Raw genomic sequence first — 25,301 nt, 5'->3', positions numbered from 1 at the left:
TCTCTCTCCAGACAACACTGTCGAAGAGATGCTGAGGAGTGCTGACAGGTGGAGCCGTGTTGCCCATTACGTTCGGGCCCTTCTCGTTGCTAAGAAGATAGAGCTCGACCGGTGGAGGAGCCAGATGGCAGGAGGTTGCTTGAACTGACAGTTCCCTTTCTCCTCTCCCCTCCCGTTGGTGAAAGGAATTCCCTGATTTGAAGGATTCGCAAGGCGGGAGAGTTCGGGGACTAGCCCGAAGTAATATGACAAACGGTTCCAGGCTAGTTCTCTGATGATGGGGAGGTGTTTAATTGGTATTCCGAGAACGTACCGAATCGGGAGTCCAACACTGTGCGCGTAAATGCATTCACCTACCCTACCCCAACAAAAGAAAAAAAACCGTCAAGTGTATTACAAGCCAAGTAAATACTTCTCAGCCATTCACACTGTATTAACTCCATTCTTTTATCCGTCATGTGGAAGCGACACATAATCGCAATCACACCTAATGCACCGTATTCACCACATATGATGAATGCATAGTGATATCTACAGAATTTTCAATAATTCCCTAGATACTAGAGCGCAGTGTCCGTACCCTGACGAGTACCATGTTTACACAAGATTCATGTAATCACCACTTCCCCAATGTATTCAGCAATCCATCCAACAGCTCGCTGGCAATACCAACACTCTAGGGGTCACCTATATACCAAATCTTCTTTGTTTGGAGGAACCCTCATTCAGCCATTTCCCGTTGCCGCCGTTCTTCTACTCGTTCTACTTGCTGTGCGCATATGTTCATGCAAACGTACATAAACACACGCCAAATCCACATTACACAAGTGCAGCAGATACAGATACTTTCATACAATGAATAAAGTCGAATTTCAAGTTTTTCGTATATAAAACAGATACTTTACAGTGCCTCGGATATATTTTGGTACAGCTAGTCAATAGGTTGGGATTCATCTTCAGGACCTGTTGGAGCTGTTGAGAATAATGAAACTCGTTGGAAATGTTTGGGGGCAGTTCGTTGTTTTTTAGATTGTATGTTGTATCTTTTATGTTGTGTTGTTATTATCATCCAAGTTACTCCTTCGCAATATGGATTGAACCAATGCGAGTCCTTAGACCTGGTGATTGGAGACGCTCTAAGCTTAGTGGGCCTACGAGGGTGCCGATTTTTGTTCTTCATATCTGCTGTAAATTGGCTAACAGTGTTCAAAAACTTCTTGGCGCCATTGTATGTATTCTTGTCGATTAGCTCGCTCAGCTGGCTCAAGCGCGACCTGGTCTGGCTCGCCTCAGCCAGGGCCGTTTTCGAGGCTTGCCTAGAAGAACTTTTTGTGTACAAACATCAGTCAGCTGAGAGCGCGCCCCACAAATAAGTTCGACCAAGTTTTTGTCTGTTTATATTGTTAATAAGTGTAATCATACTCCTGTACATAAATAGTAAATAAATAGAAAGGAAAATAAATTTTCTTTCTCTCTAAACTAAAGCAGAAATCACGAGAAAGTATAAAATTTCACGCTCTCCATTTTAAAAAAATATTAAGTAACGACAAAAGGTAGTTTTTCGTGTCACCACTTCGGTTGGAAATAGTGAGGCGAGCTCTTCTAGGATCCTCCCCAAAACAAGAAATCATAAATTTCCAGCGGAAAATCCTTTGCATGTGAATTTCACGGAACCGTTAGAAAAATCAATAAAAGTGCGAACAATTCCCAAAGGACCCACAACGTCTCGAATCGCTTCAGAAAAGTTCTCGGTTTTGATCCGCAGTTTTGAAATCTCCTTCCGGACAGGGTAGAAATGTTCTGAGACCACTTACATAATCGAAATTTCATTAAATTGTTAAAATAATTGAAGCAGTGAAGGCGAGCACACGTTGGAACTGAACGAGGTAAGTCCGCGAAAGCTTTCTTCCTTCACCCTCACCCCAAACTCTAACGCACTCGTTTCGATTTCATGACGGTGCCATTCGCTATAAATAGAGTACTCAGAGATCTCAATCGCTTTCTGAATATTTTAAGCAATAATTAGAAGACTTGATGGCAGTGCTCCACGCCAAGGATGCCAGAAAATGTCTCCCCAGTAACGAGTTCGGTGGTTTGCACTTGCTCCTTACAGCCTCCTCGGTAGTGGCTGCAAATTGTAACAAGTGCCAGGTGAATATGGCGTTCAAGGTCTCCGATAGAAAGGGGTAGAAGCGCAGGGGTGCCCCCATGTAATGGCTCTTTATTATTTACACAGCGCTGAGTGCGGTGGGGCATGTGCAGAGCTTTAGATGGACCGAGATTTGAGATAGTGCAACGTTTCAAACACAGCCTCAAGTTGAATGTCTTTCAGGCGGTGATAAATAACTTGGCCGTACAATGGATCCCATCCTTCGTGCATGTAGCCTTGTTCTTGGCCTCGGGTTTATTCAATACTCACAGCCGAGATAATCCAAGTTCTTGTAGAGTCAGAGATATGTACATTACATTGTAGGCAAAGTTGAAAGGTTTGATAAGTCATTACATTGGCTGCCCTCACGGAAATTGGAGACCCCGTCAAACGTAACACTTCGGAGTACGAACAAAATTTCTCAGCGAATCTTAATAGGAAGTATTGCTTTATTTGTCGTTTTTAATCTTTTTGGAGGCAATTATTTCACTCTTTGTTAACGCCATTTAATCGGGAACAAATGAATACCACGAAAATCTCCGGACCCGAGAACTGTATGATTTCGTCCTTAGTCTAAGGTAGTACCTTGTCCGTGCGATAGTGGAGTTAGTTTAGTCTAGTTTTCCAAGCGTCCGGATCCCGGTTGTGTCTTGCATGTTTGCATTTGTCTCTGTGGTTGTCCAGCGATTGGAGGCCTATCACTTACACAGTATCAAGCTTGGTGATGATAAAACTGAAGGAGTCTCATTGAAAATGAAATTGCTAAAAGTAGCAATAGATTTTGAGAGGCTGTGGTTGCTCTATGCTCCCCAAAGGGGGATATGGACAATGGACATAAGATAAGCTGTAATAGAACAAATAGACGACTCAGGGCAGAAGGATCCCACGACCTTATGGTCAAACGTTTCGAGTCTAAAAGTTTTTGTATACTGAAATAGGCTCTGTTGGCGACCAACAACCGAGGACGGATTTTATGGTCATAGCTGTTATCAATTGCGATTTTGGAGGTCGCGGGCCGCCTGATCTGACCGAAGGCAGTGTGTACATCTCGGCTTGTTCTTGCCATTATGTGAATATAATCAGCAAGATAGACTTAAAAGAGGTAGTCCGTCTGTCTGACACACCTATTATCTCAGAAACAGTTGCTCCTATTAATATGAAATTTGGTAAAAAGGTAGAACCTGTGATCCAAAAACATAGTTCCACTTTCAATTTAAGGAGCCGGCGGGGGCCCGATTATGGCTGCAAAGGGGTGGAGCGAGGGGTTCTGAAAGGGGTCAATTACTTCAACGACCCGTTCTTAGAAACTAATCAACTCAAATATCTGAAAAGAAATGCGGTAATCCATACAAATGGTATATAGACCTCGAAATACTCTCCATATCGATACCTATTTAAATAAAGTTAATAATAGTAATGGGTTGAGGAAAAACAAATGTCGTACTTTTTCAATAGATGGCGACACCTAAACATATCTTGTGTTGTACTTATCGATTCGCACAGCACAGCGTTGTTTCGATAGATTGCGCTCTGGTGTAGTGGATGTCGAAGATACAGCCCGTGCTCGTAGGCCAATCGTCGTATAAACCGATAAAATCGTCGAAATCATCCAAGTAGACCGGCATGTGAGCATTCACTCGATTGGCCAGGAACTGGGTATAGACCATAAAACCGTTTGGAACCATCTACAGAAGATTGGATTCCAAAAAAAGCTGGATGTTTGGGTGCCACACGAGTTGACGGAAAAAAATCTCTTGGATCGAAACAACGCCTGCGATGCACTGCTAAAACGGAGCGAATTCGACCCAGCGGATGGTGACTGATGATTAAAAGTGAATCAAGCACGACAACCTCAAGCGAAAAAGATCGTGGTCGAAGCCAAGCCCGGATTGACGGTCAGGAGGGTTTTGCTGCTCAACTATGGCCAGACCCTCAATTCGGTCCTCTACTGTGAGCAACTCAATCGTTTGAAGCAAGCGATTGACCAGAAGCGGCCAGAATTTGTCAATAGGAATGGTGTTCTGTTCCATAAGGACAACGCTCGGCCTCATACATCTTTGATGACCCGCCAGAAGCTGCGGGAGCTCGGATGGGATGTCCTATCGCACCCACTGTATAGTCCGGACCTGGCAGCAAGTGATTACCATCCCTTCCGGTTCATGCAACATGCTCTTGGTGCCACTAAGTTGGTCTCAAAAGAGGCTTGCGAAAACTGGTTGTCTGAGTTTTTTGCAAATAAGGGGGGGGGGGGGGGGGGTTTATAAGAGGGGGATAACGGAGTTGCCTTCTAAATGGCAACAAGTTTGCGAACAAAACGGCGCATTGATTTAAATCGGATAACTCTAAGTATGTTAAATAAAGCGTCAAATTTCGATCACAAATACGACATTTATTTTACCCCAACCCTATATATTACCATATTTACTATAAGTATATTTTTTAGAAATTGTCTGGGAACGCTCCTTAAATTCATTGTAGAATCATCAACTTTTTTAGTAATATAGTCTATAATATAGAGCATGTCGTTGCTACAGTTTGGTAGAAATCACATATATGTCACTTTTGTGCAAATTACTTACATTCTAAAACTTTGAATGTCAGTATTAGTGTGATTAGTGAATAGTCTGACAAATAGACGAGGCAGACCCTGCCTGAGATGGAGCGATGGCCTAGGTCAAGACGCCAGACAGCTTTTAGGGATATCGAGTTGATGAACCTCGGCGCAAAACCAGAGTGTTTGGAGTTTCTTATTAAGGCAGGCCTAGACGGGATACAGGTTATTGCGCCGTTGATGATGATTAGATCTAAGTACAAATGGGACAAATGCCCATTCAAGTATGCAGCGGACGAACTAGCCAAGAAGAGAGCAGGCACGCCTTACATGGGCCAGAACCCTACTGTGGAGTCAGAAACGGGTTCATGGTTATGAAATTCAAAAATGGAGAGGAAGGGTGAGGGAAATATACTGGGAGGGCCTACCAGGAATGGAGCAGTCCAGGGTGCTTATTGGGGGATTGCTTAAACCTCACCAAAAAGTTTCTCCTCCGGCCCAAGGCCGTCGTAAGCGCTGTTCAAAATTCTGATGGGGTCTACGAAAAGTAGCATCCATTAAATCTGGAAGCAATTGAAAATATAGTGCCCAGCATTAAACATGGTGAACTTTATAAACGTTAATCATGCATAAAGTTCTTTGAGTGATCATGTTCGACCAGGCCTTTCCGTCTTTTCTGGGGTATCCGAAATGGTAACGAACTTCCTTGAAAAGAATTTTTCGCGTCGAGGCCGTCCTCCTCCGGCTTATAATTGTATCTGTTGGAATGGTCGGTCTTCGGTATACATGGTTTATGATATTCGGATCCGAAATTAAAGCAGCAAAAGGATGTGAACAAACAGGCTCCGGGTCTTCGATATCTAACGATTGCAATAATACAGCTTGATCCCACTGTAGTGTTGCAATCGTTAGATATCGAAAACCCGGAGCTTGTTTGTTCACATCCTTTTTAAGGTTTTGTGTAAACGCATACAATGAATTACATCCTTTTACGTCGAATTTAAGGGGGGGTCCCCATACAAGTAAAAGGGGGGTGTAAAATTTGTTTTCATCAAATATAGTCATGTGGGGTATCAAATTAAAGGTCTCGATTAGTACTTTTCAAAGCCGATCTTAGTTTTGATATTCGTTGGAAGGGTGGGGAGCGCGGGGGGTTTAAAGTGATCACTTCTTTAAGGAGGCCATTCTCAGAAACTACCAAACCGAAAAATCTGAAAAAAATCAGGAGGCTGCCACTATATGGTGCCTGGGCTCCGAAATACCTCCCATCCCGATATCTGTTTAAATAAAGTTATTAATAGCATATTGCTAAAAATTTGTGTAATTGGTTAGAAACCCCCCTTGAGTTCATCCCAGTACCATGAAATTTTGCAGTGATATAGGCTATAATATGAGCATGATCTTACCAAGTTTCGTGGAAATCGCACTATTACTAACAAAATTATAATACCTCAAATTTGTTGCTTCTTTGAAAATTGAAGACTATGAATGTCAATATCACCCGAAAGTGGATACTCTCACATAATATATGGATATATTACGTGCTACGTACTAAGAAATACACAAAACCTTTCGTACCTGAAGCGTCCAGCTTCCGGTTTCCCGACTTGTTCTGCTTTAATTTCGCACCCGAATATCATAAACTTAGTAATATACGCCTTTCATTTGAAGGGATATGCACAGTTTAACTACCAGCCATATCCCTTCGGTCCAAACTTGGTGGACTTCAGGCTCCCTCTCAGGCATTGTTTACCTTTTTTTTAAAGCCCATTGCAAAATGGTCTATAAATCCTCATAGTCTATTGACAGTATTCCTTTTATTGAGTCAAAAGTTTGAAAAGAAGATACGACGCAATCAATCAGTCAATCAATGTTATTCAAATTTAGGAAACTGGCACCGGTTTTCGGTTAGGGGCACCATCGGCAATATAGAGACTCTCTGCATTTTCAGAACACTTTATTCATTTCCAGAAAGCTATTGGCAGAGTAAACGCGGAGTGATCTGAATGATACCTTAGCTAAGCTCATACTATTTTTAACACAATTTATGAAACGCTAGTTGTCATGACATTGTATGCTCTGATGTCTCAGAGGAATTGTCAAAGTAGAGTTTGCTTAGATTGTGTGCTCTCATCACTCCTCTTCCTTTTTGTGATCCATGAAACACTGCTTCTTTGCTACGTTGTCTGCGAGACCTGTGAAGAGAAAGATTTAGAGTCCAGAATCTTTTGATAAAGAAAGATTTTTGTAGTTCATTGTACAAAGAGTACCTTTGAGTGTTATAGTTTTACTAGAAGCACAAATTTGTTTAGATTATCGCTGGATATACAACTATTATTGCTGAGCTCAAAAACAGCAATTTGAAGGAAGTGTCTCATGGAAATTTTCATCGACTCTGGCTTAAGCAATCAAGAAGGTTCCAAGCAATCTTGAGGTCGGGATACTGTATATGTTCCAGTTCTATGCAGAACCACACAACTGAGCACAGAGTCTTTGGAAAAAAAACTAGTAGTATCTTTAAATAGTAACTTGTTATGCGGGTTTTTTCTTGCTCAGCTGATGCGAGCCCGTCTGCACACTCACTCACTGATCTAGACGCAAACTTTTTTCTTGACTTGGGTTTTTCGGTTTCTGATTTACATTATGAGACAAGGTAATGATACTCTTCACCAACTTTGGTTAACAAAAACTAAGAAGTAGTTTTGCGTTCATGGGCATAACAACAAAAGAATGATACGAAGTAAATGACCATCTAAAATTGATCATTCTAAGGTGGTTGGCTGATGGTTCACTTGAGTGCGCATGGGCAATTTTTGTCTTTGTTTTTGAAAAAAAGGTTATTCGTGTGATTGCTTCTGATTTGTCGAGAACGGAAAGTTTTTGAAGTAGAATCTTTCGCCTCTTGAAGAAAACTTGGGTAGATACATTTCAGAGGTTTGGTTGCATTAGAACTAGTTACCTCTTTTCAACTGTTTTCTTTCAGATTTGTGGAGCATCACTTAATAATTCTTGAGATTTTTCTAAGAATCAGGATCCTATGGCTTCAGGTGGTAATTTTTCTCAACCTAGAGACCTTTGAATAACACATCCATACGTATAAGACGGTGTAATTTACATTTCTTTGCATATTGCCTGCCTGAAATTGTATCCACAAATATTGTCCGGCCATCCTAACCTTCTAGACAAGAAGATGCAGTGTGAGAATGTAATGTACCTATGAATTCTGGAAAAACAAACTCAGATTCACCTTAGGTAGATAAACTGTTAGTTCAACATGTTAGATTTTTCTGTGAATAGTTAAATCCGATTCAGGTACTATCCCAAGTACATGTACAAATGTGCATACCTTCGTTATCTGACCTGCGCCTCTATGAATTCATGGCTTGAAAGTATCTTCCATTTATCACCTTCTAGTAATATAAATTCTTGAGAATATCAAGGCTTTGTACAATATTATCTTCTGAGAGTTCACCTAATTACGAAATCATGCATAGCACACAAATGATAAGAAAGCGAATGGGACAAAATGAAGAAATAAATAATTTAGCGTCTTTCTGAATTGTCATGTTAATGGAGTAAGAAGGAAAAAAAAACATTTTGGGATACTAATTGGCTCCTATACGTGCCCATGAAAGGTGACTCAGATATTATCAGATTACCATGGAATCGAACTTACATACAAGATATGTTTAGAATTTGGCTAGGTATTTGAAGCTGTTAGGGTTTTCGAACGTTGCTTCGCAGTTAGACAATTGACAGTTGACAATTTGTGAAATATGACATCACATGAGTACGTCATTTCAGCATTTCCACTTTTCAACACTACATATATTGGAATTTCAAAATTAGAAATGTCTTAATCCTGATGGAAGTGGACAGCCATTAGTAACAGATACTTCTTCGAAGTTCCCATAATTCCACAATCTTATAAACACATGGGTAAGAACTTTCTAGAACAGACACTGGAAAGATCATCACCTCAACCCTCTTTTTGAGCCAAATGTAATCTACCATCTCTTAATTTTGGTAACATGGATTCATAATTTCAGTTGTTTATTATTAGGTTGCCTAAATACCCCTGGTGTGAAGAATATACATCTACTTCTATCATATAATCAAAAGGGGTTGTTGGTGAAATAAAATACCTTGGTTGGGTAAATTTCAAAGGTTGCAAACCAAACCAGTCTCTCTCAGCGCCGTCTTAAAGGGGCCATTTTTTGTGAAGAACTGGATGAAATACGAATTTTTCACCATATATTTACTAACACCTTGAGCATGCGTAATAATTTTTCCAGCCCGATAGCATAGTGGGAAAGTGAATCAATGCCTGACGACTCGCAAAGAGGCATTATCTGTCTCATACATGGTATCACACAGTGCGGCAATTATAGAGGTATCACATTGCTGAGTACCATCTATAAGATATTCTCCGCTATTTTGCAAGCCCGGATAGCCCCATCACATCATTGGTCCATACCAAAGGGGCTTCGCTCCAGGCAAATCAGCAACGGATCAGATTTTCTCTCTGCAGCAAGCGATGGTAAAACTGTTGGAATATGGACATCAGTTGCACCATCTCTTCATCGACTTTAAAGCCTCCTTTGATAGCATAGCCAGGGTAAAACTGTACACGACCATGAGAGAATTCGGTATCCCGACGAAATTGAAAAGATTGACTAGGCTGACCCTGACCAATGTGCGAGTCCAGATAAAAGCAGCAGGATCACTCTCAAGACCATTCGACATCAACAACGGTCTACGACAAGGGGATGCGCTATCATGCGTCCTCTTTAACCTGGCCCTGGTAAATGCAAGAAGTACGATCCTCTTTAAGTCCACCCAACAACTGGCCTATGCTGACGATATCGACATCATGGGAAAAACGACCCGAGACGTACAAACTGCCTTCATACAGATCGAGCAGGCGGCAATAGGCCCGAGATCTTCGTGTGCATTTCAATGAAGGCAAGACAAAGTACATGGTGCCAACGTTAGCACCAACAACATCAAACCGCACTGGTCACGGTTGTTGTCAGTCAACAGAGTCTATTTCACCTTACAAAAACTGTTCCGCTCGAAACGTCTCACCATAGGGTCAAAGCTCTTACTGTACAAGACAATGATCTTGCCAGTCCTCATGTATTCTTCGGAGACTTCGGTTCTTAGCAAGAAAAATTACGGACTCTCGGCCGCGTTCAAGAGAAGAATCCTAAGAAGAATTTTTGGCCCGCTACATAAGGATGGACGATTCCGTAGCCTACATAACTGCGAAATCTATGAGCGATACCATGACCGTCAGGTTGTGGATAAAATCCGGCCCAATAGGTTACGGTGGACGGGTCACTTAATCCGTATGGATGAGGATGGTCCAGCCCGGAAAGTCTATAAGGGCAATATTTATGGTAGAAAAAGAAGACAAGGAGACCCTACCTGAGATGGAGCGATTGGTGGACCTCGGCGCAAATCCAGGATGTCTGGAGTTCCTTATTAAGGCAAGCCTAGACCGGATACCGGTTGTTGCGCCGTTGATGATGATGATGATAAGCCTACAGCATCAGAACAGCGCAAAGACGAATACAAATATATATGACGAAATGGGATTTGGACCTAGGCAAAGAAATGGAGACCATTTTGACAATGGCTCCAATACTGTCACCTAGCGTAGGGTAATCGCGATCATTTAGAGTTAAACTCTTAATCTCAGATGGGACCTACTTTGAAAACGATACAATACGTTTGGATGAAAACCAGATCTTCTGTATTTTATTTACTAATTCTGGATAGTTCTTATTTTTATACCTCTGAAGCTCAGATATAAATGGATAATAAAACGCAGATGACCGAAGTGACTGCGTCGTAAATTTTCCAGTCAAGGTGAATACCATGAGATTTTCATAGTAGATGGCATGTATTGAGCAATATATTATTTATTACAAATCACCCCGCACTAAAGTACATTTTGGAGTGAACTGCAAAACCCAAGAGGTCATATTCAAGCTAAACATTCTTGGGAATCAGAAAATAAAAGCTCGCGGATTACATTTGTAATTCAGAAACCTTGCAGAGAGACCGATTTTTCCTAACTAAAAATTGTTGCCTAGTTGAATTACGTAACTATTTTTCATAAATTTTAAAATGAATTAAGTTAAATTGAGAATAAAAGTCCACATGGCCTCTTCTCCCCCACTCCTCGTATCATGAGTGACCGGCATTAAACTTGGCAACAGGTTATGCTACTCGAAAAGGTAACATTATGAATGTTCGCTTGAGCGTCACTACAATCGCCTGGAGTCTAATCTCAATAACCTGGGGTTGTGTAGAGCTCAGAAGACCTATCTGGCAGGTCATGGTACCCTTCGCTTCAAATGGTATGAATTTGTGCTCCGTAGCACTGACATCTGACACCCTTTCATCATTCACACTGCCTTGCTTATAATCCCGTACCGCCCCAGGTATCGACAGAATTAGCCTGCAATTGTGCCATTCATCTTTCCATTTTAGTACAAATAAGTATACTCAAAATGTCTACCCTACGCTTGAAGTATTCACCCCACTCTTCCTGAATAACTTTTACATATGTGGATAACAACTCCCCGTGAAAATAGAAGGAGGTACTCTTTCGGCCACTGAAGATGGACTGAACTAAATAAAATATTTTCTGAGCAACAAGTTTGCAGGAGCCTCTATCATGCTGACTGATAAATAACGCATCTATATTCAGATTAATTGGAATGATAAACTTCAGGTTCACTGCTCTCTGAAACAACTAGTGGCCGAACCTGCAGCTTCTCTTCTTGGATGATTTTCGTGGAAATTGCCGGATTGGCTGTGATGGTTTACCAATAAGTTTTTCATAAAAGGCCAAGCGATGACGGCCTTACGGTTTCTTACCAGGGCAGAGGCAAATCGTCCTACGCTGCCTCACCTCTGCCCTGGGAGCAGCGTGACCGTAGTGGCTCGCAGATGTTGAGTGCTCCTCCTCCCTTCCTTCTCAAAACGAAAGTTTTCCATATCACTGTGAAAATTCTGCCAATCACAATTAACATAACTGACGTCGCAGAATCAAGAGGTTTTTAATTTTTTTTCTCCAGACAAAAAAGGAATAATTAGCTTGATTATTCCCCCGCCTTTGGCGGTAAGGGGTGTCCCATTGAGTCTATATGTTACAGGAGAACTCCCTCCCATATCGTGGATAGGGCTCCTTCTGGGCTAAAGCATAAAGTTGCGCTGTACAACTCGGACAGTTGCGGCAAAGGTGTTAGACAAGACTTGCATTCAATATACTATTGGCTAATGCTGAGCCTGCACTCAGTATAAAACAGAATCGCTGTGCCAGTCACGGCAGGGCTCTGATTGTGATCAATCCTTGTCCGATGAAGACCGAAGGGTTATGACTAGATGGCAGGTAGTCACGTTAAACCCCCAGGACCTTCTACCATGGCAGCTTGCTTTCGGAATATCAAAGATGATTTCTGCCCCATAGACCTCCTCGACTTCTTCCTGATAATAAGATAGACAGAAAAAAAGAGGAGTTTGTGAAATTACCATCAAAGAGGCTTAACTCGTTCGCCCATTAAAAGGCGAGAAATATGAAAAAGGAGGCATCTATCAATAATAATCGTTGGCGCAACAACCCAATTTGATCAGGGCCTACAGTACATTGTAGGAGGCAATCTGGTCAGATTATTACCCTGATTAGACTCAGATACTCATTCACAGCTGAGTCGACTGGTATCCCACATCCAGTCCCGATATTTGAACCGCGACCTTCCGCTACGACAGCTTAGCGCTCTAACCACTTGAATCAATAATCAACGCACTCCCAATTTAAGTAGTGGAAATATTGATCCCTGCCAAGTACTTCCTTGATATTTACATTCTATACCTCTGTCATATTTCAATACCGGCACCTGGTTGGAAGAGAGCGCGTCAAGCATAGTCAGTACAAAACTTCCAAGAGGAGACTAGAAAATCAGGCCAGACGGGAGTTTCCACACCGATTCCCGTTCTGCCATATCAGTTCAGCATCTTGTAGTGCTAAATAATCGAAGAGCACTTTTTCTAGCGGTCTAAATAAATTTTCAAATAGATATTACAGCAACCCTAAAGAAAACTTTAGCGAACATACACCTCTGGATTTAATACACATATGGTCAACAGTATTTCGTATTACGTTTGATACGTTTAGACCAAGCGGCCCATGGCATTAGCATAGCATAGATCCATCTAACTAAATTATCATCGATACTATACTCTCTGACGGTATCACAAAATTTTTGGAAGAACGTACAATCAAAAGCTTCTTCAATATCCACGAACACTCCAATTTTGTGTACTCTCGTTTTTAAATTGTGTCCTCCATCTTAGAAACCAAGGAAAGCAGATTCACAGGACTTTCCGCGCTGATAGGCATGTTCGTTTTGCTTTAGTGGGTGTGATCTTAGCGACTTCTCACGAATGTAACTGTCAAGGAGTCCCTTCAGACATTTCGGCGAGAATGACGTTAAGTTAATTTGTCTGAATTTCTCTAGGTTTAAATAGGCCGACTTCGGCTTCACTACCCTAACCTTCTGCCAAGAAGTTGACACATAGTCCAGAGTAAGACATACTAGCAAAATATTTTCTAGAAGCCAGTCTAGGTGATCTATATTCTCTTCTAGTATGGGCATCTATGTTTGCTACACTTTTGTTTTAAAAGATTATCAAAAACCGGTAATTCTTTCGTTCCTAATTCTGTCACCTGTCCTCCTGGATGGTGTACTTCTACTTGGTTGGTTTATAGATTTATTTGAGTTCTCGGTCCCACCAGGAAGGAAAGGAGGAGGCCTAACAGTGAGACTTTGTCTAACACCCGCCAGTCTCTAATTAACTCTTGACATATTTGAAGTACATATTACCCATCACTAGTTACTACCTTTTTTCATTTTTCTGGCAGCATGCGGATGCCAAGCTAGAAAAAGGGTTTATCCTAGGACCTTGAATCGACCTTTCCTCCTTTGTTCGTATTGTAGTCGTTTCAACAAGGCTTACTTCAGTCTTAGGTTTCAGTAACTCATAGTGCATCCCAGTTAATCGATCCCATCAAATGTAGGACAGGAGTTGGAAGAATTGATATTTGGCTTTCCTGACCATGTTAATAGATGGCCCAACTCTTTTTCTAATTCAGATTATGATAACGCATTCAATTTTCGTCGCCAATAATAATAGCAGCAGCAGTTCAAGCATGAGTAGTCGCCTTTCCACGTCTCTTGGCATCAATTCATACGGTACCCAATTTTCTTGTTTGTAAATCAGGGCTAGTGAATGTAAGCGCTTAGAAATGGCTTGCTGAGTAACATCTAATGGCACTGCAAGTTCTCCTTGAATTTGGGTCGAATCTTTCCCAAACAACATCTCATATTCTTCATTTTCCGACCATTTCGGTTATCCAGGACGTTCTTTATGTTCCACGCCAAAATAATCACTATCAAACTGTAGGAATCACGCTTCACACTCTTGAGACGATTATGTTATGAACAGTAGTTCTACATGTGCAAAATATGTCAAAATGTTAGTTTATTCCGGTTTTCAGAGGCATCTATGATCGCATCTAACTTCTGGGTTCTTTTTAAATTTGATCAGGACACAGACTGTTCGCCTTGAAGATCTCTCATCATCAGTATGGATCTCATGGGGATGCACGCTTATCTTCTCTTTGCACCGAAAGTGCTGCTTTTTTGCATCTGGTTTCTCTGAATATAGTCAGATTAAAGATCTTGATTGACGGCTTCGTCCAGGACAGAAGCAAATCATTAGAAGCTCAATGAAATGAAAAGATTGTTTTTGATTAGGCACAACCCTAATGTAGTGTATTTATCTATGGTGATGATGTGGTTTCTGCAGGAATTACTTCCCGAAATACTGATATCTGCAAATAAATACAATAGGGTTGTCCCTAATCAAAAAACAATCTTTTCGTTTCATTCAAATACAGGACAACCAGAAAGTTCAACGCTGCAAACCACTTATCAGACGCTGCCTCAACTCTGCCTTTGGAGCAGTGTGACCGACCGCGGCGCAGGTGATAATCGTCCCATGCATGTATATATAATCGCAAACACGACATGAGTGCGATTTATATTGAAGAGAAACTTGTCATATGTTCAGACCTGAATTAGGCCAAAGTGAATTTTTTCTTTGAAAATGTAAACAGTTCTGATGACATACCGGACCACTGGGGAAGCAACTTACTTCCTCTCTCTTGCAGTTTATAAACCCCACTTTTTTGGGTTTAACACCCAGGAACTGAGTTCGTCATCAAGCGGATTCGGACTCAGGACTCCCTGCATCTTCAAACAAAAAGTAGTCACATCACTGCCACCGATATTAGTTTCATTCATCACACCACCTCTCCTCCGTCCCCAATTCCTCCTTTCTGATATTCCTGGTAGAGCCGGAAGACAAGGCACTGACAGGCAGGATTTAGCTGGCAGTCTCCTCTTTTTTGTAGCTGAAGTTTCTTTCTGCTGAACCTTCCTTTTCTGCTTTTTGGATAAACTATGCAACACTGCTACGAGCCGAGCAACAGTAGTCGGGTTTTCAATTTCTCCCATTGTGGAAGTAGCGGCAATGTGCTTTCTAGCTGATGGCGCCATAGACACTAAGTGCAGGCTTTCTACTAAAATGGAGAGCATTCCGTGCCTCGGCCCTGACTTGATCGCAAATGGACTCAGAGTCTGTGACTCCTTATCACCTGAAGAATCAAAATCTGTAGCTTCCATATTTATGTATGGGACACCCTTAATGCCCAATACGGCAAGGTGGTGCCTGAGGGAAGCATGAAGCTTCACCGCCACAGGTGCAGAAACTAGCCGCATTTTGGTTCTACAACATTAGAAATGTCAGTAATGTGTGGTATAGAAAATAATTCAACCAATTACGAGTACCGAAGAACTTTGACAATAAGTTCTGTTGATTCATTCGGAATAGACAATCGATGATTATCAATTCACACACGCGCCCAACAAAAAGTGATAACATGCCTCTAAGAAATCTGGTTGTAAAACGTATATTTCTACCAGTCAATGAATTTAATTAGACAGTGATACGAAAACATGTGATAGACTAGTAAACCATTGCCCGCAAATAAATTACCGACAAGAATTCAAAAATAATCACAAGGTTAGGGGATCAACGTCCAATTAAATGAGAACTCAACAAATGCAAGTCAGTGAATGAAATAAAACAGGCCTACGACCTACAAAACAAAAATTATCAATTGGGAAATTGGATTTAAATGTGCATACATGAACGAATAAATCCGTATTCTGCTTCAGAGCTAATCAATGTTTACTTATAAAATATTTATACAAAACTATAACTTCTAGTTTCACAGTTTAATTAAGAAATAAATCTCCTTTGTTTCTGCCAAGTACAAAGGAAATCAATAGATTTAGAGCCCTTACTTGAAAGAAAACACTGAAGTGAATATGTACAAGTCTGTTCTTGAAAAGGAAACCCCAAAAAGGACCTTCAACAATCTGGCCGGTGCTGGTCGATAAAGCAATTCATTTCACACTACGTTACATGTGCTTACAGGAAGTGTAATATGCGCATATCCATGAAATTCAAAAAACCCAACTTTACTTCCTTGTATATAAGGAAGTGCGGTGACGTGGTTCAGCGTTGTTTCCATATACGTACATACGTGGTTACATTCTGCCACAGTTGAAAGTGCCCATGTCCTTTCTACTCCATCCCGCTACTTTCATTTGAACGAAAATTGACATTTATATTTGGAATTTTGTGAAAGATACTTCTGAACGTTTTAGATAAATGTAGACATTTGGTCACTGTAGTTATTCAAATGTCGCCAAAGTGTCTGAGAAGTACGTGATCCATGCCAGGAGCATTGAATTCCTCGATAATTCGGAATAAATCTGTCTTATGTTCTTTGAAATTCTCATAAGATTAGATAAAACTTCTACTTTGTATCCTTCTATCATAATATTTTTTCCGATTTTAATCCAAAACAGCTTTCGACTGTTTTCTTGGTATCACTCCTTAGAAAAACCTAAATTCCTGGCAATCACTCTGTGCAGCAAGTATTCAAATCATTAAGAGAAATATATAGCTATGTTATGTCTACATGTTCATTCTACCAGAAAATACCATACGCACAAGTATCTCCTGTAGCGAATTATTCTAAGGAGATAGTCCTGCGCACGATAAGCAGGAGAATCGGATTACGAAGTAATGCGTATATTTCACCACTACATTTTCAGATTGGGGGCCTTTTCCCTTTTAAATAGCTAAGGATCTGCTGAATTGGAAAAACAAAATGTCAAATGAGAAGGGATAAAGGACCACTGACTTTGTGTGAGTTAATTTTAGGTGCGAATTTATGATATATTCCGCATAAAGGTCATTCGTAAGGTTATCAACCCTTTTGCTATGGTCCTTTGTTTATTTTGAACTTTTCGATTGATTATTGTTTGTGTTAAGGTTTCCGTAGGATATATATTTATAAATATGAGGTTGATACGATTTGTAGATTGAGCATTTAATCGGACAGGGGACGGACTTTAACCCGATTTGTCGTATTTGGCACAAATTGTCACTGTATTTAATTTATTGATTTCTGGAAGGACACAATGAACGCTGATTAGAAATTCATGAGAGGTAGGATTGAATTAAAAAGTTTCTTTCTTTTTGTAATCAAAAATGGATACATGATACAGGATAATGAGAAATATTTCTTTTTTCACTTGGATTTTTATATCTATATGAATTTTAACTGGCTATCATTAAGATTGGGGATCTTGAAGTAGACAATTGTTTCCATTTATTGAAATTAACATTTAATATACCAAATCCTTTTTTGGTTTGGAGAATTTTGAGAATAAGCGAAGTGAATGTCGAACTCATGGAGCCCTAAAGCGGCGACCACAAATGAGTACTGGACCTAAACCCAATTATCGATCACTTACGGCAACCTACCGTCCTCATTTGTTCATCCAGGGTTCGAATCATTACTAATATATACAAACAAATACCAGCTTTCGGCCACCTTAGAGTATTGAAATAATGTCACACGAGTGTGTAATAACGTAAAGAGGCTACGAGCTAGCTTTAGACCATTTTCACATTATTACCACGATACACAATGAGTAAACCACATTATATTACTTGAAAAAATAAGTTGACGACAAATACAAAGAAAAGGAGTGGCATCAATGAGAGGATTCTAATCTTCAGGTGTATTCACACCAGAGAATGTAAGATGTATTTAACAATTCTCGCATCTCAGGGTACTGACATCCAGTTGGGACTAAAACAACTCTAAGCTTAAACAGCTATCTCCCGCGATTTGAGATATTAGCCATAGCAAAACACAAAAAAAACGGTCAAAGGAAAACATTCGAACCGCTCCTGGCAGGTTACGTCAATCTCCGTGCTCCTAGGTACAACTTTCGGTCGGGTACCATGTCATTCAGCATCGACAACCAACATTCGATTAGAAGCAGATTGGACATGGATGAAGTCCCTAAATGTCTCAATGGAATTGTACTGATAGCCACCTCTTTTTTAGTTGAGGACCTTTCCTAGACATCATAAGACCACATCAAGAATACTTTAGTAGAATATGCTAGGACAAAATTCGTTATCAACACATACACAAGCAAGATTAGCAAACATTAATTACGGGAAGAAGAAAATTGGCTTCAGGATCGAAGGACAAAAGTAAATGAGTCGCAAATGTGTGTGCCTTGAAGAAAAAATTGTCAACCTTGTAATATCTTAATCATCTCCAGCTTCTCTAGAAACCGCACCTAGAAGCGAACTACCACCAACTTAACCTGTGTACGTTCAAAAGCCTATAGAAGACAAGAAGAATGTGTAACAAATCAGCTCCGACGACGAAATACCTTATTATGGTTTGACACACGGCCTACTTGCTGTCAGGAAAACTTCCTAATCCAGATGATCCGCACCCTCTAGCAGATGGAAGCTGATAAAGTCCAGGACTATAGTACCCACACTTCCATTTCGTGGAAGAACGATATGAAATTCAATTATGGGCTCTATCAAATCACCTAACATCAATCTACTATAAGGGCGCCAGTCCAAAGTTGTGAGATATCACATCGAAATGAATGGCGAATATGATATTACCATGAATTTTTGTTTTTTTAAATGATTTTTTTTTCTGAAGTCTACCCAAATTGAGTACACTTACTTTCTGAACGTGCCTTGTAGTTCATCACCGCCAAGTACCAATACATAACTATAAAAAAACATAAAATGACGCCATAAGAAGTAATTTCTAGCAATAATAACAATCAAATGGATCAGGAGCTGGAAGTGTCTTAGAGCACTTCGTTCATCACCGTAACGGTACACATCATTGCGCTTGCCCGAAATTATTACCCTGCTTCAACTAGGGTACTCCTTAACAGCTGAGTCGGCTGGTATCTGACATCCAGCCACGATACAATTCCCCCTACCGTCACTGAGATTTGAAAGTCCTTTAGCTGCGAGAGCCCATCGCCGAAAACTAACTACCAGCAATAGGACTGAATTTTCTTATTAAGGGAAAAATTTGAAACCATTTAAGGCCTACCTCTGAAAAGAATCAAATAACAAAAGTTTATTAACGCAAAGTCAAAAAATTTACCGAACATTGCGGCCTTAAAAAGGCTTTCCATGCTTTACTCCCCACAACTTAACTGTACATTATTAGGGGGTCTACATTGTGAATCGTCAAGATGAACATAATCGAGAAAAGATGTTTCGAGAAATATTAGATTACTTTGAATTCAAGGTTGGTTAATCTCCTCTATCATTCATCAGGGGGCGCCGTCCCTACGGTAAGACCGTAGCCTACCCCTAGCTAGATAAAATTGTATGAAGCACGAATTTTAGGGCATAGACTTACCACATCGGCCAATATGAATGATTTGTGTGAAGCAAAACCTTATTAGAATCGAGTTGATATCTGTCCGTCTGTCACACCCGATTTATGGAAAACTGCCGGACCGATTGTCACGAAAATTGCTGAGAGCATGTGGTCTGTTGTTCGCTTTACATACAGCAAGTTGTTTAAGGGGGGGAGGGGAGCTCCTCATACATGTTTTTTTTGGCTCCTCATAATTTTTTTTTTCATAGAATGTGGCCAATTTGTACTTTTCGAAACTGGTCTCATATTTGATATCGGATGAAACGTAGGGGAGTGAGGACTCAAAATGTGAGGCTCAAAAAGTGTTACTTCATTACATTTCGCCCATCAGTGATTATATGGCTTCCATTCTGCTTGTCAAACTGATTTTAAGTGTTACACATACCATTCCTTTTCCTGTTCTCCTGGTGAACCACAAGGCTCCATTTTAGCCCTTTATTTTTTTTCATTAAAGATTTTCTCTCTTTTTTTCACATGTCCTTGTTTGCTTTATCCTGATAACATCGAACTGTTTTTCTCTGTCTCTTCCTCAACGGGTATTCTTCGTTCAATCCAACCTGCACGTTTTGATGGATGAGTCGTCTACAAACACATTAACCTCTTCAATTCCCTTTTCCTACTCTTTGGACGGACAAACTCTATCCAATCTGAAGGCTTTTTGAGACGGCAAATTCCGTTTTGACAATCAGTACTTTTAATTTTTTTCAACTCCTCTGTTAGAAGCATCCCCGAACAATGGTTTGTGAGTTACCTTGTACTTAAAGTGATTCAAAGTAAGTTCACTCAGTTCATTTTCTTTATGAAAAGCGTGTTGATTATTCTACTCTTCTGCATTTCATCAATCTTTGTTACCACCAACAACAAGGAACCTTCCTTGATATTTACATCTTTTCTCAACTCTAAATAGCCCCACATTATCTATCGCACAGCAACTTTTTATATACGTAACACAGACATTTTCGAGGTCTCTTTCCAAAGTGGAAAGGGTCGCTCAAAGAGGTATGGAGAACATTGTGCTGGGGAATAATCCAAAACGTAAAATAAAAATTGATGAAATAAAACGTAGAACGGAAATTATGGATATCACCAAGAAAGTATCAAGGTAGAGATGGCAAAGCGTGGATCCTCCAGCCCGGAGAAGAGACCTATACAATTACCCAGCGAAGACCTAGTCAATATAATACGGGAACTGACAGATCGACAAAGCGGCAAACTGCTGAGCCTCATAAGTCTCCGAACGTTAATGAAAACACATTTTTTTGACATAATGAGTTTCATTCATATGTGCATTATGCGTCTCCTTTTATAGTGGTCTTTATCTCCTAACATCTTGATTTCTTCCAAAATAATGCTCCTCAAAGCAGGCATCGATTTCGAGTCTAAATACTTTTATAATCACAAATCTGAAAATTTTGGACTAAGGTTCAAGGTGGAGACAGCTAATCAGATCCTGTATCACCCTTTTCTCAAAAGCACCATGACCGCTATCAAATCGCAAATATAAGGTGATTATGATTTACATATAATTATCAAAATCGCTTGTCTCTATCCTAAGCAGAGTCATGTTTGCTGATTGATGGGGTTCAAATTACGCATCTAATTGAAAAGCTTTCTTTTTGACTCGGCTGGCTTAAGTTTGCACTGCATCTGCTGATGGGATAGTGCAGAGACGCGCCGGATAGTCTCGGTGATGTGCGCAAATAACCCTCCATTCATAAAAACATAGAGGAAAATGAACAGGTCGATGGACTTGGCATACCCTACAATTAAGCTGTGTCGAAGCTGCGGAGGAGGGGAAACCTTCAGACACTTCGTTTACGGATGCTCAGCTCTAGTTAGAATTAGGCTACGGACATTACGTAAACAATTCTTTGGGGACTTCCAAGAAGATATCTGGCTTGGAGTTGCTACCCTTTACGAAGGATAGCACTTCGGGCCATCCCGACGCTCTGATCCGACTAGATTCTGCCCCCCCCCCCCTTATCCTCCTCACAACAGTCACGGTCTTAGGAGTTTGTGGCATAATTAATCTCGTCGAAGCGGCGATTGATACCTACCTACCCACTTTGTTTCATTTTGTGGAGGCATCATTCATCACACGCTGTTTCAACTCGACCTAGAAGAGTATCGTGACCGAGGATGTAATCCGAATTTCCTTAGTTTTGGATTCAAGGTTTTTAGCGTTGCATAGCTTCCAGGCAACCGGTAAACGCATGAATTTTCATTAAAAAGACGTAGAGGGGGAGAAGTGTCGATAACCTTGCTTAGATTTCCGAACTGACAATCATAGCTATATGCAGTGCATGTCGACGAGGACTGTAGGTATTCACGGTCCCAAAACGTCAAACCCCATATTGATGTAAAGCTCGAATACAATCATTCCCTGGTCATTAAAAAGTGTTATTCTGATAAAAAGTGGTATTGCTATTTTCGGCAACTCAAAAACCACAGGCCTTTTGCTAACTTATCTTTTTACATTTTCTGACCATTTGGAAAATAAATAATACCCAAAACATTTAAATCCAAAATGAATTGGGAACATCAAACGTTACGATATAAATAAGTCAAAAGCATGAGAAATTAAAAGATGATGTAATAAAATAAAAAAACACACTTTTTAAATTCACATGAAAGTGATCTTTTTATCATAAACAGCTGTAGTTTTCAGGACTATGTATATAAAAATAGTCAAAAGATTAATTTTCTTAAACCGCTTCTTATTTACCTCATGAAAATTTGTATCTCCTTACGAGAATCTTTTGGCAATGAGTCAAGTGAAAGAAAATTCAAACCAGGTGGTACTTTTGGGAGTTTTGCTCCTGTTTTCAAAGCAAAAGAGCTCTAATCCTATGCGTTAACTATGTGTTCGTGACATTGAACATTATCATCATCGGAATATTGAGACATGTGAAAAGTGACGGCAATCGAACAGAAAAATTGTTCTATATATAGACAGTGGGCTGTTACAAAATTGCTTTTGGCACGATTTGTAATCGAAATCTCGATACATTTTGTACAAAGATAGAAATATACAACGTCAGTACAGAGTGGCGATACAAAGTTACATAAGTCCGGATGCAATAATTGCTTCCACGGTGTAGTTTGTTTGCCATACGTGACGCGAAAAAGATACATCAATTTAGAATCGTAGTGAGATGATCATTGTCGATCGGCTATGGTTGATTGAGTCAGTGATTCTTTCGAACAACAATGTATTCTGAAAATTTAGTGGCTTGGCAGAGAAGATCAACGCCCACCTGGAAATGATGACTAATTCTAATAATACTTGCATTCTTAACGGTCTTTCAATGTGGGTTTCTTAATATATACATTTGTTAGATGGGCGGTGGGTTTTTGTTAATAAACCCAAAAGTGAAACTAAATAAAACTTTTAAGAAAATTTACACGTAAAATGCCTTCCCCTGGGGAATGTATCCTCATAGGTAATGGTAAAAGAAACTTAATCAAAACCTCAACAATGGTCAGTCTAATACAATGTCTTATGTGATGCCCAATGGTGCGAACATATTTTTGATCAAAGTGCTCAGAACTAAGTGTAGCGCCTCGAAGGACGTTGACCCTCATTCTAAATTGAAATATTTTCAATGTCATTATTTGTTAAAAATGTGATTATTCGAATGATCGAATGCGTGACCATTAATTGTTATTAGTTTAGTTTGGTAAAGCTATGAGGACTACCGGGCCCCACAGTTAAAGGCAAAATACTTTGGACCAGTCGATTTGCATGACACAATTTTTCTCTGGCTTTCCTTCGCGGAATCCTAACAAGAAAAAGCATTGTCGCATAGTGAACAGAAAATCTGTTAGAATTTAGTTAGGTGTATCTCGAGTTAATACTGATTTGGAGGTTAAAAGTGGGTTATATTGAGAAATTGTGATGCGTTAAATAATTATAGGACCACTTTCGATTTGGCTAGTTTAAGGGTGTCATCTCATGTGAAAGCCGTTTTTTCGCTTTTTTTTGTGATTTTTTTTTTTAAGAACTGAATAAAAATGCAAATGCGAATTTTTTACCATTTATTTATTATCTTAAGCATACGTAATCCCGAGCCCGATATCGTCCCTCATTATTGAAGTACGCAGCAACTTCTACACTCACCTCCAAAAAAAAGTGTTTTTTAGGTACCACGCTAGAAAGCGCTACATATCACGGCTCGCACACTAGGATTATTAAAAAATATAAAAGGTAAATGACTCGCGGTTTCGTCCAGGCCAGAGGCAACTCATCAGACGCTGCCTCACCTCTGCCCTGGGAGCAGCGTGACCGAAGTGGTTTAAAGCTGGCATTTGCTCCCTTACATTAATTTAAAAACATGACATGTGTATGAATTATATTGAAGACAAAACCGCCTTGTAAAATTTTTGGTATTTTGTTAAATTTTTTTTTTGGAAACTTTGGTGTTTTTTTGGCGGCTTCTTTAATGGATAAACAAGTCGGATTACCGGAAGCTCGCGCTTCGGTGATAAAGGTTTTGTGTTCATCTGTGGTTTCGCAAAAAACGCATTTAAAAATTAAAATGTGATTATTAAGAATAAAATGTAAACTGGTCATTAATCTGCTATACCTGGTCTAAAGCCGTGGCTTCAATTCCCTTTCTTTTAGCTCGTCGTTCGAGCTTCGTTCGGACCGATAAATTCGCGCTTCACTACGGCGAGCGACATAAACCTAACATATGACCCCTTACCTGTTTAACGCCGTAATTTCCGAATGACTCGGAATATCGCTTTGTCCAAATATTCTACACCATATACATATATGGATATAATTGATGGCAAAAAAATCGACTTCCCAGACCAGACACACGGGATGACATCTTAGAGCACTTTTCATACAGATTTGAAAGGCATCGATTAGTACTTTTCAAAGCCTGTCTCAATTCTGATATTTAATGCATAAGGGGGAAGGGGGCTGAAAAGTGGTCATTCTCAGAATCTAACCAACTGAAAAATCTGAAAAAAAAATCTGTCACTATATGGTGCCTAGGCTTTCATACCGATTTTTGTTCAAATAAAGTGATTAATAGGGTATTAATTTAATTTCTAGTAATTTACTGGAAAATCCCCTTAAGTTCATTTCAGAATCATGAAATTGCGGTAATATAGATTATATTACATGTATGGGGACTCCCCCTAAATCCCAACGTAAAAGGATATCACTGCATGTCTGGGCGTTCACAATTCCCACCTTCTCACCAAATTTCGTGTCAATCGGTATAGCCGTTTCTGAGAAAAGTGCGTGTGACAGACAGACATTGACCCGATTTTGATAAGGTTTTGTTTTGCAAACAACACCTTAATAAGGCAAGTTTTATGGAAATCGCATTGTTACTAACAAAGTTATAATAGGTCAGGTGTCGCTTCAGAGCAAATTCTAGGATTTTAAATGTCAGTAGCACCCGAAAGAAAAATCAAAATATTCGTTGTTTCCACTACCTGGGTGGGACGTTAGAAGAAAATTAGAACTGTTATTTGCCAGCCAATGAACTGGTCGATTTTCGATATTGTTTTGTTTTTTATGGTTTTTCTCGGGAAATTCGGAACGATGAGCTTAAGAGTAGTTCTTCTCGAGGTTTGTAGTGTGTTTAAAGTACACGTGATTTTAATTTGCGTATACACCTAAGTTTTTTAATAACGGTAAATTA

General features: G+C 39.9%; 1 protein-coding gene and 1 long non-coding RNA gene across 2 annotated transcripts in view; one reads left to right on the top strand and one right to left on the bottom strand.

The window, feature by feature from the left end:
* Positions 1-1,336: 1,336 nt before the first annotated feature.
* The window catches only part of LOC119647408 (tumor protein p53-inducible nuclear protein 1), a 107,221-nt gene continuing 83,256 nt past the window's right edge, over positions 1,337-25,301 (top strand). The window contains exon 1 of the mRNA XM_038048284.1: positions 1,337-1,886. The gene's annotated coding sequence lies outside the window, so the exon portion shown is untranslated. The remainder of the gene's footprint in view (positions 1,887-25,301) is intronic.
* LOC119647409 lies at positions 6,641-8,319 on the bottom strand. Its single transcript, XR_005248863.1, has 2 exons — positions 6,971-8,319; positions 6,641-6,895 (listed from the first exon to the last, which is right to left on the bottom strand). It is a non-coding gene; the product is annotated as an uncharacterized LOC119647409 (long non-coding RNA).

This window comes from Hermetia illucens, chromosome 2 (assembly GCF_905115235.1).
Source record: "Hermetia illucens chromosome 2, iHerIll2.2.curated.20191125, whole genome shotgun sequence".
NCBI classification, from domain to species: Eukaryota; Metazoa; Arthropoda; class Insecta; order Diptera; family Stratiomyidae; genus Hermetia; species Hermetia illucens.
The sequence above is the reverse complement of the archived record's forward strand: the minus strand, read 5'-3'. Positions and strand labels throughout refer to the sequence as shown.